Below are 16,649 nucleotides of genomic sequence, written 5' to 3' on the forward strand. Positions count from 1 at the left end.
ATCTCTTAGCATATCCCTCTGTCTTCTGCACGTCCTACAATTTCTAGTTGGGTCTAGAGGCTTGACAGATTTAGGATATATATATATATATATATATATATATATATATATATATATATATATACATACACATACACACACACACACACACACACACCCGTACACCCTTGGGCTTTGGGGCCATCTGCTTCCCCCACGAGGAACCCCAATGGTCACACTTCAGCAAAGGAGCCAAAACAGCAGTGGGGTGCTTGGTCAAGGGCTTGTGAGGTGCCTCTAAGAGACACGGTGTCAAGGGAGAGGCTTTGTGAGGACTGAAGTATGTGCCCCCGAGTTACACAGAGAGAACCATAACAGGAAAGACAGAAACTACCCAGAGAAACCACTGTAATGAGTCCCTCAAATGTGCTTCTGCTCACTCTCTGTCTCTGTTTAAATGCATAGATACATACATACATACATACATACATACATAATATATATTTTTAAACACCATCGTGGGCAGACAGTATATGCAACTTTTAAATCCAGCATTTTGAGAAGTCAGTGTGTACAACCAGCATGTTTCTTACACTGCAAAGCCTCTGTGCACATATTTTCAGCCTCTAACACCTCATGGTGTGGACCAAGATAGATGCATATCTAAATAAGGCACCATAGGCAGAGAGGGATGTGTTCCTGCTCAGGGGAGCCGGGAACACCCGGAGGCTGCCGCTTCTATGTGCCCGGCCCGGATTTCTGAGCAAAATTGTCCGTGTCTTTCCTCAAGTTCTCAAAAGGGTCTGATTCTCAGAGCCAATTTTTAGGCTGTTGTGAAAGTTCTCAGGATAATTTAGCGGTGGAAGGAGAGCGAAACTGATGACAACTCCCAGATGGGACACAGAAATGACCTCACCCCAGCACAGCGGGCAGCCCTGTCACATCCCGTGGCACCTCACTTTTGTTTGCAGAAGTTTTGAACCATTTTATGCCAAGGTTACTCCTGAACTGACTCTACTGTGTTTCTAAGAAAATTATTAAAAACAACAACAACAACAACAACAAGATAGTTGTTTTATTCACATGAAAAGCAAAGTATGTCGGGTCCTTTCTGTACCAACTGTGGAAATGCTTCCATTTTTCACTGTGAATAAAATCACTCCTTTTTGTTTCACATTAAACTGTAAATTATGGCTCCTCATTGTGAAATTGTGCCTCCTCATGGCTGCGATGCTTCTGCACTTGGAACCTCTTGGTTGCTTCCTGTTGTTTCTATGTTTTCTCTAATTCCGTGCATTTACTCTCTCAGCCGTATAGCCATATGAATTATAACAGGGCTGTCCACGCCGGGGTTGCAAAGATACCTTGGCTGCACTCAGGCTCTTCAACCCCCTCTGTCTCCACCATTTTAAGCTGTTCCAACTGGGTTGATCCAGTCTCTTCCCTTCTCTTAACTGCATCCATTAAGAAATCGTCCTGAACAAAGGTCATTCACAAGGTATCTGGAAACGCCAGTGTCTGTTTTGTTTCACGGGCCGAGCTCTGGGGAAATGTCTTGATTTCAGCTCATGAGTCAAAATGCACACAAGCTTCCGTGCTGTCTGAGCATTCTGTGAGCTTCTGCAAGGTGTGCTCCGTAGCTGACCAGCGGCCACATTTGTCCCGCTTTGTTCTGTTTCCCTAAGTCCGCCAATTGGAACAAAGCAGACAGCTGGAATTATGCACCTCAGGAAGCCTCTGCCACCCAGCCATCCTCTGGGTTTTCTGGAGAAGGGTCCCCTCTCAGCCACACCTGTAGGGAGGGCTCTCAGTGCTGCCCCGAAGTGGATAGCATGTACGGCTGTCACTCAACACTTTAGGCGGATTTTCTGGCACCATTTATTCAAGATTCAATATCCCTAATTGCCAGTCATTATTATTATTTCTCAATAAAACGGCTTTCCCCTCGTCATTTAAAAAAATAACATTTTGGTTTTGGTTATTTAAAGTTTCCTTTGAAAATGCGCATTTCCAACTAGGGTACTTGGATTTAGTAAAATACCTTGTCATGAAACGCCACCCAGGCAGCCATACACCATAACTACCATTCAGAGTCAGAGGCCACCCACCCTGGGCATGGACCAGAGCCAGCTGCTGACCTGAGCCCCGAGCAGAGCCATCCAGGGGCGGTCACAGACTTAGCATCAGTGAGTCTCTCAGAGAGCGAATAACTGAGAGCTTCATTTTAGAATTTCGTGTCAGTTTTATTTTTCTGCTTAATCTCTTTGAGTTTTGAGACTAAGAGTGCATCGTTCTATTTTCGGGAATCACTTGACCTGCTAGGAGGTAGTCTTTCATGACTCACTAAAGACATGAAATAATGACGGGGCAGAACCCATGTCGCAGCACGACCCTACAAGAAGGTGTGATAAACATTAGGTACTTGCAGCTGGATTCAGCACAGGAGCGGTGCATTCTGGGCACAGTGAGGCACGGGGTTAAATACAGCTTTAGGTACATGTCCTTGCTCCCCACCAGCAGGCTTGTGCACACGTGACTTCACATGTCGGTGTATCCATCATGGCTTTAGGTAGGCTGTTGTTAATCAAATCATCCACTTTCGTGTTCCTAAGTGATCTTTAAAAACCTCTGCAACTGTGATCACGGACACTCACATCTGTGGCCCGGGGGTGAAGGCGGCCGCGCCATGGTCTGACAGCACCGGACTGTGTGAGGTTTGAAGGCAGAGAATCTTTTCTACATGGGACACTACAGCACCTTCACACATGTAAGCAGTTTGAGATCTTCTGCCCTTTTCTTCTCAACGGAATGTTTGAAAGACAACAGGGCACATTCAACAATAAACAGATGCTACTTTGAAAAATCTGCTTTTTCCACTGGGAAATAATAAGTTGACTTAAAGAGCGTCGGCAGAAAGATAAGCTGAAAGCACAGCGGTCAAGGTCAGAGAAGCTGGGAGGACAGGGAAGGAGAGAAACTGGCTTTCTGAGCCCGTCTGAGCGTTGGCCACAGGCCCTCAGCTCATCTTCCCTATCTTCTGATTTGAAATTTATTTATTGGCCTGTGTCAGAGGATGTTTCATCACTGTCTAGCGATGCCAGCTACACTCCAGGCAAGTCCAGAGGCAGAAGCTCAGCTCTGAAACAGCCAGTGATCTTGGTAACTGAATGAATAAGAGAATGTTGTCGGTGTAGCTAAATTCACTCACCCTGTGCTGTGCCTTCTGGAGCAACACACTTAGTCTCCAAACCCATCAAAAGGTCACTAGCAAGTGCACTGGAAAGGATAGAATCTTTCTTCATCTCTGTCTCCTCCCTTCCTGTCAGTTGTGTCTTGGAAAAGTGTTTCTTGGACTTTTAAGCAGAATGTGACTCTTCATTGGTACAATAAATACATATTTGAAAACTCAAAAAAAAAAAAAACACACTCAAAAAAAAACCAGACATGATCCCAGCATGCCGAACACTCAGTCTCATTCACTCCCTCTACCACAGTCTGTTAACAGGGTATTCTGGACGCTGTCTGGGTAGATCAGACCCTTCCAATGTCTTCCAGAGGCTTCTTTCTAGGGCCAATGCCAGGGACTGGCCCCGAATTTCCCCTCCGAACTGAGTTCATTACTGGCTACTGGTTGGCAAGGACAGGGGCCAAGCTTCTGAAAACAGGGACCTGGGTGAGGACAACAGATCTTTGTCATCAGCACTTGGCAGCTGCAACCTGACAGTTACATCTGTTCGGCTCCAAAAGTCAAACTCCTCCCTGGACTTGTAAAACTGAAGGGGAGATTTGTAATGAGCCAGGCAGAGGCACTGAGGTGTTTTTCACCTTCAAATGCAGCATTTCTTCTCTGAATCACACCACAGCAAAGTGATGGACATCAAAAGTTCCCTCCAAAGGAAACACTATGGGTGTTAATTTTATAGATGGTGAGAAGCCAAAGTATGCACGATTTTACTATTCGGGGGCCACAGGCTATTTACCAGATTTACCTGTCGCACTATCCCGTCCTCAGGTGTATCTTCAGAAGAATCAGTAAGATCTACAGAGCTTTTGTTTACATGGGGAAAGAGGAAAAATGGAATTATGAGGGGCACGGCGACCATAGAAACTGACATCACGGTCCCAAATAGCCTCACCAATTCCCTGTTTCAGCAAAAATCCTTCTTCTGAAGGTGTTTCTCTCTGCAGACCACTGATGGTGTTTGCAGTCCATTAACTCAGATGAAAAACCAGCTCATAAAAGGTGAAGGGGACATCATTAGATTGAAACGACAATGAGGTTCTTCTCTGTGAGGCTGCACCGCTACCCAGTTTCCGTGGAAAATCGGGAAAAAGAGGCTGAGTGTTAGAGCTGGGAAGGACTTTGGAAATGATGGACTGTAGCACTTATCTTACATTTGGGCAACTGAGCCTCAAGAAGCCAGGACAGGACAGGCGCAGAGGTAGCAGAAGATGCAAACAGGAGGGGCCAGGAGCCCCCACAGTGCCGACCTCAGTGTTCACCCCTACTCGGCTGGAAAGAATGAGTGTCTTTTCCATCCTCAAATTCCAACGTGGGGAGGACGACTCCCTCGTGCTCCTGTTCCACACCCGTTCAACATCCATGGAACCACCTGTTTCTATCACAAGCGCTGTTGCTATGGAGTAGAAAAATACTGGGCGGTGACTGCATACAGCAGAGCAATTAAAAATCCCAACCAGATTGCAACTGAAAGTCAGTACTGCAGAATGGAGGAGAGACCAGGAATGCTAGGTGTGTGAGAGCCCCACCAGCAGCTGCGATTTGGGCAGCACTGCCTTAGCTCCTGCTGGGTCACAGGCAGATAGACCAGGGTCGTTTCAGCCCCTCTGCACTATCCTTGGGCACCTGGTCAAGTGGAGGGAGGTACCTGCTGTTCAGGCATGAATCGCAAATCTGGGGTGGGGCTCGGGAATCGGAATGTTTACAAAGCCCTCCCTTCCCCAGCCCGGTGGTCAGGACTGCCAGGCTTGGGAACATCCCTCTCTTTAGGGCAGTCCCGGGCACTGCACCTGCAGTTGGGCATTGCCTTCCCTCCCCTAAGAGGAAAGTTGTAGTGATGTTATTTGTCACTATTGTGATAGTTAACTAGATAGTGCCAATAAAACTTGGGGGAGGGGAGCCTGGGGAATGGGTTCTTCTGGGGGAAGGGAGATACCTTGGTTTCCTGTCACTGGTGCATCAAACAAGCCCTCTCAGGGTCCTTGGTGGACCGGCCCTCCTGGTTTTTGAGAGTATGCTCTGGCGCAGTTCCTGGCTGCGGATCCAGTAACTGGCCCTCTGGGCATGCAAACTCATGCAAGCTTATGCTCCCTCCCAAAGGAAGTCCATCCCAGAACCAAGTGGCCAAGGAGCTGGGACAGACCTGTATACTGATCTGTCCAACCTTGAAATGAAGAGCTCTGAGAAGTAAAGGTAGCCATGCCCAATACTGACGCCACTCTTCTAAGCCCTCCAGTCAGCCAGCTGGAGAGCTGGGGAGACAGGCCTACCGGTGATGGCTCCATGGTGCAAGGTCTTGGTAAACTCACATTTTGCTTGGACACCGAAGGTTGTGGTAGAGGAATTCATGCCTGGGGACATCTTTTGGGTACAAAAATCCCTCTTATACATAAACACCCTGCCACCCAAGCAGGCAGGTGGTTTTCTACTGGGCAGGACCAAAACAACATCCTCTGTGGGGCTCTGCAGTTGTCTGACCTCAGGAGGAGAAAGCAGAGGGACAGTCCTGGGTCAGTTTCTGTCCTGGGACCCTCTACCTCTGTCCTGATCCTCTCTGGACACCACATGCACTGCTCCCACCTCAGGAGCAGCTCTCTTCGTTACTCATCTGAACTGACTGGTCAGACTCAGGGGGCTGCCCCATTCTCTTGGTGAAACCACTGGCCGCCGCCCACACCATGCTGAGCACCGGGGGAGGGCCACTCCGACCCATGGTGTTCCACATCCTTCTGCTGCCCCCGGGGACACACAGGAGCACCGGGACCTGCCGAGCCTGCGTCCTCACCTGCTTCTGCTTAATCTGGAATCACGTGATGTAAGTACGTTGGTATAGCCTGCTGCAATGTGAGCAAGATAAATGAGACAGCTCATTGCTATGAAAACGAAGCTGAATCTCTGGGGTGACTCAGTGGAGGCCAGTCGTTACACGGAACTGCTGTCGGCTCAGGCGTGGCTGAGGCCAACGGAAAATATAGAAAAAAAATTAGAAAGTAAAAATACCTTTGCCCTTGGATGAATGGGACCAGTTTCGCCCTTCTTGAAATAAACTCAAACTGGACATCGTAAGTGTTGGGCATATTTAATACAAATAATCAACTGAGGTCTTTATGAGGCAGACCCCTATCGAAATAAGCCTTGGCCATAAGTGAAACAATTAGCAAATGGAGGCATATGCATGTATTTTAAGTGAAAATAAAGATTCAAAGTGTGTGTGTGTGTGTGTGTGTGTGTGTGTGCATATGTATTTTTAAATGATTTCCCCTTAATCTACTTTTTATCTCGGTAGGTTGAGTAAGAGCTTTTCTTCTACCTGGTGAGAACACCCGAATTCTCGCCGTTAAGATCCTCACCTGTGTAACCGGCTCACAGAGCATCTCTGTCTGTCTGTGATGGCAGCCTGAGCCAACAGTCCCCGTCTTCACCCTGCTGCCCTGCGTGGCCATTGCAGGCAGTGGGACCCCTTGCTTCCGTCCCCAGCCCTTCCTACATCTCAGCAAATCACAGATCCTACTTCCTGAGTGTCCAACAAAGCTGCATCCCTGTACGTCGGGCTGAATCCAGGTCTATGGCGATTCATTTTACATGTCAGATCGACTGGGCCATGGCACTGGCTATTTGCTCAGACGTTATTCCAGATGTGCCTGTGAAGATGCTTTTGCAGAAGTGGTTAACTTTACATCAGCAGACTTTGTGTAAAGTGGATTGCCCTCCATAGTGTGGGTTGGCCTTGTCCAATCAGTTGCAGGCCTTAATAGAAAAAAAACTGACCTTCCCAGAAGAAGAGGGAATTCTGCTAGCCAACGGCCTTTGGATTGGAACTACAGAATCAACTCTTCCCTGGGTCTCCACCTGCTGACTCATCCACATATTTGGGACTTGTCAGCCTCCATAACTCCGTGAGCCAGTTCCTTGAAATCTCTACACACACACACACACACACACACACACACACACACACACATAGACAGCACATTGGAAATTCATGAGAAGGAAGGATACCAGGATGCTGCATGTTCTCAGGACTTGGAGACCACTGCTGAAATGCTTAGACTCCCCCCTCCCCCCCGGAAATGCTTAGAAAGGCAAACAGAAAGCCAATGTGAGAGAGTCAGCGACAGCAAGTCAAGAAGTTTAGCATCTCCGGGACATGGGCTCAAACGACAGAGCACTTGAAGAGACTGGTCCTAGGGGATCCCGGATGCCACGCAATAGGACTTGGGTTCCAAGCAAGCGACAGTCAAGAGGCATGAACAGCTTGACATAGAGGAGTGTGTATGTCGGGTTTGTGTTTTAGGAAGGCCATGGCCAGTGCAGAATGGATAAGAGACAGAGAGCTAGACTGGTGGTGGGAAAGTCAGCCAGAGGCTTCCGAGGTTGCAAGGATGAGAGGCAGTAGCCTGGCTATGGCTGTGGAGGCGAGTTTGTCCCAGCGGAGGCGGCCATTCTGTCTGTCTGTCTACAAAACCTGTGTTGCACAATTTGGCATCGATCGGTGCCTTTGTGCCTCTCACAGGTCTGAGCATGTGCAAAATGCTCAATACTTGTTCACAAACACAATAAATATCACTACTCTCACGTCACAGACATGGAGGTATGTTATTAGCTAAGCATAGTAATGTCCTTAAAACATTCCTAAGGGTTTGCCCTAATGAATCTGTGTTTGAGGGGATTTGCTTTTGCCTGTGGATGTTCACAAGATGATAACCATGTGCCAATATGACTCTACATCACAGTGTTCTGTGAAAGTCTGCTCTGGACCATCCACGGTCCCGGCTTGAAGATGTCCCAGGGATGCCTTTCCTGGGTCTGCCCCAGAGTAGGGGGGTGGGGTGGGGTAAGAGGGGGCACTGCAGTCAGGCTGCCCGGGTTCCAATTGTGGCTCCACCTCCCCCCACTGTATGACCTTTGGGAAACCACTAAATGTCGCCTCCACTTCCTCGTGGGCAAAGCCCAGGTGACCACAGTCCCTGCTCCATGAGGTGTTGGGAAGAGGGGTGGCTACTGCAGAGTGAGTGCTGTTGAAGGGTTGGCCATGTGTCTCATTATGTAACTCCTCCGTCTCATCCTCTTCCTTCCCCCTCCTCTCTACTCCTCAACCATCACCTGGGAAGTGAGGTCACTTGCATACAGTCCGCGTGGCTCCATCAACTCAGCCCCTCAGTCTGTCTACCCAACATACAAGCAGAGAGATTGCCATGCTTCCCACTACAGTAACCGTATTTTATATGTTTTTTTTGAAAATCAATGAAAAGCTGATAAAGACATGACTAGTAAATACGAATTTTTTAAAAGCAAAAAACAAATATCAGAGACATGCCCATTTACTTTGTTGTATTACCTCTAAGTGATGGGTAAAAAAAAAAAGTGATAAAGGGATCCTGATGTTGAAAGTAAGCAGTTTTAGACTATTCACTCTTAGAATTACTGAGAAATTTTAGAACTCGGTCCAAGAATGGGGGTGGGGGGAGGGAGGCAGGAATATGGGAAAAATGCCCCTGAGGAAAGGTAACTGACCGCATTTATTTCTATCTAAAGCAAGCAAGTGAACGCTATCTCAGTTATGCTAAAGTCCATTAGAGATGTTGGAAAGGACTGGACAGGGGTTTGTCTCACCTGAGGAAAGGACAAAAGCCTGAAGTCACTGATGGAGGAACCTGGCGTTCAGGTCCTATGCTGGGAAGGTTCGTAAGTGACAAGGCATTACTGCCAGTCCCTCTTACAAAGCCCGTCTCTCAAAGACAAAAGGCAGTTATGTACGTGAGGAACTGAGAGACGCTGCTGAAGCCTCTGAGTCACGGTCAGAAGGAGACTCTTGGGGCTTCTTGAGTGGCTTTGGGGCACCGTGTCATGAATCAGTGTTCCCACAGGAGAAGTGGTTCCTCCATTTCCTTCAGAGGATGTGACTGCAAGGCTGCTCCCCACACTTCCACATTCTGGCAGCTGGCTAGGGAATTGCACACTTTGGGCACAAACGAGCTGTACGAACCTGAGCTTGCACGAGCTCGGAGTCATCAGATGACTCCAAACTTAATCTACGTTTTCATTTGGAGAAACTCGCCTATCCTGAAGACACACCACTTTCCCTAACTGAGAAAAGACAGACCACATTACGCAAATTGCTGAGAAGATCAGTATACTCATGAACACATCTGGAAATCGCTCTAAAAGATACACACAAATGACAGGATGACTGCAGACCTACAGCAGGTCCAGGTTTTCTGGACTATTTGGAATATGTTGCTGCAATAACATTAACATGGTTATTTTGCCCTGAAAAAGGGTGAAAGAGAATGGAGACATTATTTTCTATTAAGATCCTCATTTTGCTTGGAAAACTTTTTCATCTAGCCCAGGAGTTGGCAAACATTGTACAAAACGGCCAGTTAGTAAATATTTCAGGCCGGTGGGCCACGTGACCTGCGTTGCACCACTGAGCCTTGCTGTGACAGTGACAAAGTAGGCAGAGAGCATGTGGGAACGAGCGGGCGTGCCTGTGTTTCCAATGAAACCCCACGTATAGATGCAGGCAGGGGGCTGCACTGGGCTCCGGGGGCCAGAGTTTGCTGACCCGGATTTAACCAGTTCCGTTTAGGAACAATAGGATTAAGCACCTCTGCACAAACAGGGAAGCAATGGTCTGTGTGCAGTAGCCAGGATGCCTCCTCAAGGCTGGGCCCTTGCACCTATTGTAAGCGCAGCCAAAGCAGATGACTGGGAGAAACTGGACAAACAGCCTTGTTGCAGCAGGCAGATGTTAATAATACAACAACAGCACAGCAACAAAAAGCTCCACATGTTAAATCTTGCAGTTCTAAGGAAATATTTCCAAACCTTAGAGAGACAGAAGGAGGCCTGGAACAGAGGGTTTCCAACACCACAGCAACAGGGAGGAGCCAGCAGCACCTCACAATTCATCAACAGCGACACCGAAGCTTCAAGCTTTTGAGAGCCATTTACTGGCTTAACTCCCCTCATGAACCAATGAGGTGGGTGCCATTCATTCCACTTTGCAGAGGACACAAGTGAAGTGCAGAAAGGTCATGTAAGTGGTGTGTGCTGGGGTTTAAGCCCAATGAGTCCAGCTTCGGGCTGGTTTGGATCCCTTTGCACACACACCAGGGGCCTGCTCTGCGCCCTGTGCTGTTCTGACTGTTTACACCACCGATTAACCTGTTCTCACACAGGATCCCATTTCACTAGCCAGGGGGAGGTGCTGTTAGAACTCCCATTTGACAGATGAGAAAACTGAGGCATGGAGATGGTGAGAGCCTTTTGTATAGGCACTTGGATTCTTGATGGCCGATGTCACCGTCGAGGGCCAGGAAGAAAACTCACTCTGCTGTGTGCTGCTCAATGAATTTGACTCTGCAAGGCTGGGTTTCTAGCTCAGGAAAACCTAATGTGAGGCAGTTACCTGATATTGCTTAGCTCTAAAATGTCCTGGAAAAAATGTATGTGTTTAGGACTTTTGTGGGAATTACATATCTTAATTGGATAGGTGCGAAGTTTGTCATGCGTATCTATTTCACATACACATAAGTGTATAATTTATTGCTATCGGTAGAAGTTGTCTATTTCTACTTTATGGCTAATTATCCATACAGAGCAGTGTTTTGAAAGGTCCTCAATGATTCAGTATTAAATCAGTGTGGAAATACTTAGTCAGGGCCATGCCCTCTCCAAACACTTTCCCTTAGTCAGCCGGACACCCAGATTTTCTATGACATCGGAAATATCTTCTCGTGCCTATTAGTGGTGCTCTAGGGAAAGCTGTGTATCTCACATGAATGTAAACATTTCACAACTGTGGTTCATTTGTCTTCCTTTTAAAATGAATGAGCTTCCCAGAGGACATGGTTTAACAAGCATGTCTCAAGGTGCAAAATGTGCTGTAAGTTAGGGAAGATTCACTAACCACTGTGTTCCAGCTAACTTTCTTCGAATCCTCATTTTTCCGGGTGGGTGGGTGTGGGGAATGTCGGTTTCCTGTTCTACTACACAGGCTGAACTCTCCCCACCACGGCTTCCTTTTAGGAGAATTTTCCAATGATGGCATCACTCCTTCTACAGTTTCAGGTTTTTCTGGCATTTCGCTTTAGGATTTCTTGGATGTTCATTCCTAGATAAATACTTTGAAATGATCTTCTCCAGACTCATGAGTCAGTTTTCTAAGAATGCTCTCCAGGTGGCCGCATCCAGGCTGTCTGGACGGTTTGGGCTTGGACCCCAGCCCTTCAGTTCCTGCGGCTTTTGCACTCGAGCACTGGGGGGCACAGCTCGGGTCTGGGCCAAGGAAGATTGGTCAGTTAGGGCCACGAGTGGGTTCACAGGAATTACCATACATTCAGTGGATTTTAAGAGAGAAAGCAATGAAACAGATTGAATCCGTAACTTACACAGGTCAACTCTGGAAGTAAACTGACACCGGGATGAAATCAGTGTCACTGTCCTGCGCAGAGTTTCAGGCACCTTCACTGCCTTCAGGTAATAAGGAAAGACAGTAAGAACACTGTGTCATGCGGTCACACCACCTGAGCCTATGAGGAAGCCACATCACTTTGAGTGGTTAGCACGTGGAAACAGACCCAGACTGGTCAGCTCATCACTTTCCTTTGACCCCTACACCTGTGAAAGCAGTGATGACAACTGAACAATGGGGAGCATAAGGCATAAACCTCCACAGAGGGGTCCAGGCAAGGCATCCAAGTATTTACTGTAGTTTCTACAGCATGACAGCGGGACTTGCTCTTTTACGATGGTTTCTAAGAATCTTGCAGCTGTCTTTTAAGCTGCCAAACAGCGTCCATCCCGAGGTGCAGATGTGAAGGCACCACATGCTGTAGACAATTATTCTGGCCAATAGATGCCATTAGGCCAGGTGACGGCCAGAATCACCCAGTGAATACTTGATGTGGGGGCCATCTTTCTCAGTAAGCCTGGAACATTCCATTTCCTGCAGGATGAGTTCTCACTGTGGCACTGGGAGGAGATTAATGGGACCCAGGAAAGGAATGTACAGAGTATGTGGAACAACATTTATGTAACCTCGTGGTTCCTGTCCCTATAAACCCATCTTTTGCAGGCGCAGTCATTCTTCTTCAAGACACCCACAGAATAGTTATTTCTTATTTTCTTACTACATCTTAGGTACCCATTGGTTGAATATTTTTTCCCCATCTGGTGGGTTGTATATATTAGTAAATACTGAAAGATTCTAGTACTTTAAAAAATTTTAATTAGATAATGCTAGTTATTTCCTTAGTCAACTAAATAATTGTTTAGTTAAATACTGTTGTATTCTTTAGATTCAGATACTGTGTCACAACACTTATCAGGTGAGTCAGGTGGTAAATGTCATATTTATCTATGACTGCTCTTACCAACATTGAGGCAAGAAGACTTTGGGAATGTGAGGAGGGATGCACTACACTCGTTAATGAATATCTCATTAATAACATTTGCTGCATTATCATTGGTATAATTTATTAGCCTATATTGCAAAAGAGCCTAATGATTCAGTGGTATTTACATTATGTATATGAGCATGAGAAAATATTTTATCTCTAAATGGTTTGACATATGCTCCATATTCTTCCAGTGAGTTGGGACGAGAACAGCTCCATCTTTAAAGAGCTCATTCTCTAGTTCAGCTGTTTTAAATGACTCAAATTGGGACAGCAGCCAACCGGTACAGCATTTATGATAATTTACGCTGAAATATCATATGCAGCACATAAAAACGATGTCTGGGTAGTTTAGACAGTACTATGATATCTTTCTTTAACTGCCCCTATGATGTAAGGTCTACATATGCACAAGTAGCCATGAGAGAATTGCATTAGTCTTCACAGACAAAGCAAAGAGCTCTGTGGGAAATCCAAGTCCTTGCACAGAAGAAAAGGATCTCCTGAAGAAGAACAGATAAAGGCGTCTGAAAATGGTGAGGCCAGGAGAGGGCTGAACACAGTCTCATGCGTGATGCATTGTGCATTACAGTCTAATAGGCATTACATGGCATGAGACAGGCTGTGCAAAATCTCACTGCCCTCGAGAAACTGCTATATATTCCAAGTCCCGGACAGTCTACAGCCAGATGAAGAGGGCTGACACATCAAATCCTAAAGCCTTCTAATCTACTGAGTTCCAATAATACTAGTAGTGATCACTAGGTAACGTGGTGTTCTATCTGTCCTCACTCTTTAAGTCTCACAATAAATCTATATGGTAGGTATGATTATTATACCCATTTCAGAGACAGGAAACCAAGGCACAGAAATACCAAGTAATGTGCTCAAGGACATGCAGGAGCACGTGGTGGAGCCAGGATGCCTGTGGAGGGCCCTGGACTGACACCTCTGCCCTGGACCACCTGAGGCCCACCACTCAGAGGCCAGCTGGAGGCATGTCACAAATAGGGGTCACAACAGCCACTAGGACAGTGTGGCTGACAGCCAGTCCTGGAGAACCCCTTCGCAAGCATCCCTGCTGCAGGCAGGACGACAGCACTGTCTGCAGAGATAAGCAATGCTGTTGGTCCTCCATCTACAGACCAGATTCTGAGTTAACATCTTTGGTAGCTGCAGGCGGGCCACACCACTTTGATAGCTTTATAAAGAAAGCACATCTCTCTGAAATGTTCTCTTTTTACATTAAAAGTCATGGTAGAGACTTTGGGAAAGATGGTACAAGTGAAGGAGTACAGAGATTCCTTTTTCCCCAAAACAAATAAATGGCTGAGAACTGGTGAATGTAGTGAAAGAACCAAAACAAGAGGACTGCTCACACAGCAAATCATCTGTATTGGCTCCATTAAATACTTGGAATGTGGATGCTGCAGGCACAAGGCCAGGAGGAAGGCCACCAGGTCCATTGAAAGCTATGAAAGGCTTAGATGCAAATGCCTGGGTCAGAACTGAGGTCAGGGGAAAAAAGATATCCATGGATGATTATAGAGCAACCTTTCCCTACCAAAATGTACATGCAAAAAAGAACATGCAACATTCAAAAGAAAGATGAAGACAATAAGAAAATATTCTGGAAGAAGACTTTTATCAAATACAAGTTTACAAATAAATCACACTGTCAGAAATTGAAAAGAGAGCAAGAATTCTATGAAGCAAGGCGTCAAGGAACAGGTGAGATGACAGAGAGACATCAGAGGGAGTGAGGAGAGAAGCAACAGAAGGACACTCCCAGGTATGCAAGGAATTAGCAGATCCATGATTTAATTATTCTTCTCGGAAAAATCTCCTTGAGACATACTCCTGTTGCCCCGGAACAGATTTAAACTATTGAACTCAAGAATGAGACAGCTACTGTATGAAAAGACTGGCAGTCACTGTATCCATTTAAATAGGTAAATAACTTAAATAACTATGGTCAAGATTATAACAGAATCAACAATCTATTGTAATTGAAAGGACACAGGTTATGATAATACTACTACTAATTCTAATACTACTAATAATTATCATTATAAAAATAGAAATCAGAAACCTGCACTTATAACAAAGATTGTGGCCTGAACTGAAGTGTGAAGAGCAGAGATTTCAAGTAGAAATGTGCTAGTTGCCTTATTTTGCCCAACAGGGTTTTTATAGCTTAATCTGTGACATTGATAAATAAATAAATAAAGAGTAGTTTAAGCATATTATTTTAAGTTGTATAGGTAACTAAACTAGATTTAGACACATACTGTATGTCTTCTAAATAATGAGAGGGGTAAACAAGAGAAGAAAGCCATATATCAAAAGTTAGAAAAGTAGCAGTAGAGACACATTAAATAACTACAAATAGGAAGCAAACTTAGATGAAAAAAAAATAATATAAGACTTATCTATTGAAACATAGCACACAAGCTCTCAGACCAAGCCTCTGGAAATGTATGCAACTCATAAAGAAAATACCATCAGAATAAAGCCACCAGAGCATTGAGGAAAATGCAGTGACAGCTGGGGTTCAGGATAGGAATGCAAGGACGGTGCAGTTGACCCTATGTCCCAGGTCTCATTCATCTTAGGCTGCAGGATGGCACGTGCTTTTCTTCACACATTTAATGTCCCAAGCGCTCATGTGTTTGGATGATGGGAATGTGACCTGGGTCAAGTATCTGCTGACTTCAGGGGCTGGCATGGTGTCACATACATAAACACACAGAGCTCCAGTCCACACTCAGGGTCATCTGTGCTATCCCTTGGCTCCTGTGAGCTTCCATCTTTTGCCTGTAAAGCCCATGGACCTGTGTGTCTAGATAAGGCTAAGTTCTTGATCAAAGGAATATTCACTGAGATTCTAGGGCTCCAGATCCTGAGGTGACAGTGTCCTGTGGGCTTTCTGGGTATTTATTACATGTATATATTTTCCTAATACACATTCATACACATTTATACATATGCACACACATACACACACGCACATATATACGTCTATACATACACACATATATGTGAAACCAATAAAGTAAATATAAAGAGCTGCGAGACATATTTTCATATTGATTCATTTACATACACAATTCACACAACTGTCTGATAGATGGTGTAAGCATTTCTTTGATAATGTTTTGACAATGCAATCTCCAACGGCCATCCACCCACGTCTCTTCATCTGCACCATAATGCAGTCACAGTATCTACTTCTGGGGTTTTTGTGAGGATTAACGAGTTAATCCCTCATTTTGGCAAGCATTAGATTAATGCCAGGTACTATGTTTTATCATTATCATCATCACCATCATTTGACAGATGATATACTGTGGTGGAGTTTATGCAATTTAGGACAACCCCCTCTAAGAAGAGTAAAATCAAAACTGGGAACTTGAACACAGAGAAACCTTAAAGCTTCAGCCTCGCTGGCTCCAAACCCCTGTGGACATTTCTATTTCTCTTGTCACAGTGACTGTTTATGATCTGATGGTGAATATCACTGACTATATGACAAATAGTGAGATGAGCACTTTCTAATTATAATTCAACTTGTCTTCATGTCACACTTGGAGAGAGGGGGCAGGGAGACCGACTTCTCTGGTTGGCCTGGGACTGACAGGGTTTCCAAGACATGTGACTTGTAGTTTTAAGACCAAGACAAGTCCTGGGTCATCTGGGATGCATTAATCACCCTTGGGGTAATTTCTTTTCTTTTTTTCTCAATTAAAACAAATTTAACCATAGGCTTGTATAAAGATTTCCAACATTTTTTTCTCCATATTTAAATTGCCTTAGCTTCAATTTTTCACTGCTAATTATTATACTGATGTCCCAGTAATGTGCATATTTTCAGTATCTTATGACCATTTAGTTGTCTCTCTAAATAACAACAGAGATCTTTAGGGAAACACAGTGGAGAGAGTACACATTTTTATCTCTATTGCCTTCCTCAATTCTAATGGAGGCCAGGAAGGAGTTTCCCCCTAGAGAGACTGACGTCAGTG

General features: G+C 45.4%; 1 protein-coding gene across 2 annotated transcripts in view; it reads right to left on the minus strand.

Moving 5' to 3' along the window:
• The window catches only part of ADAMTS16 (ADAM metallopeptidase with thrombospondin type 1 motif 16), a 133,198-nt gene that overhangs the window by 14,209 nt on the left and 102,340 nt on the right, over window positions 1-16,649 (minus strand). The window lies entirely within an intron of this gene.

The sequence above is a fragment of the Rhinolophus sinicus genome, linkage group LG03 (assembly GCF_036562045.2).
Source record: "Rhinolophus sinicus isolate RSC01 linkage group LG03, ASM3656204v1, whole genome shotgun sequence".
In the NCBI taxonomy this organism is placed as follows: domain Eukaryota; kingdom Metazoa; phylum Chordata; class Mammalia; order Chiroptera; family Rhinolophidae; genus Rhinolophus; species Rhinolophus sinicus.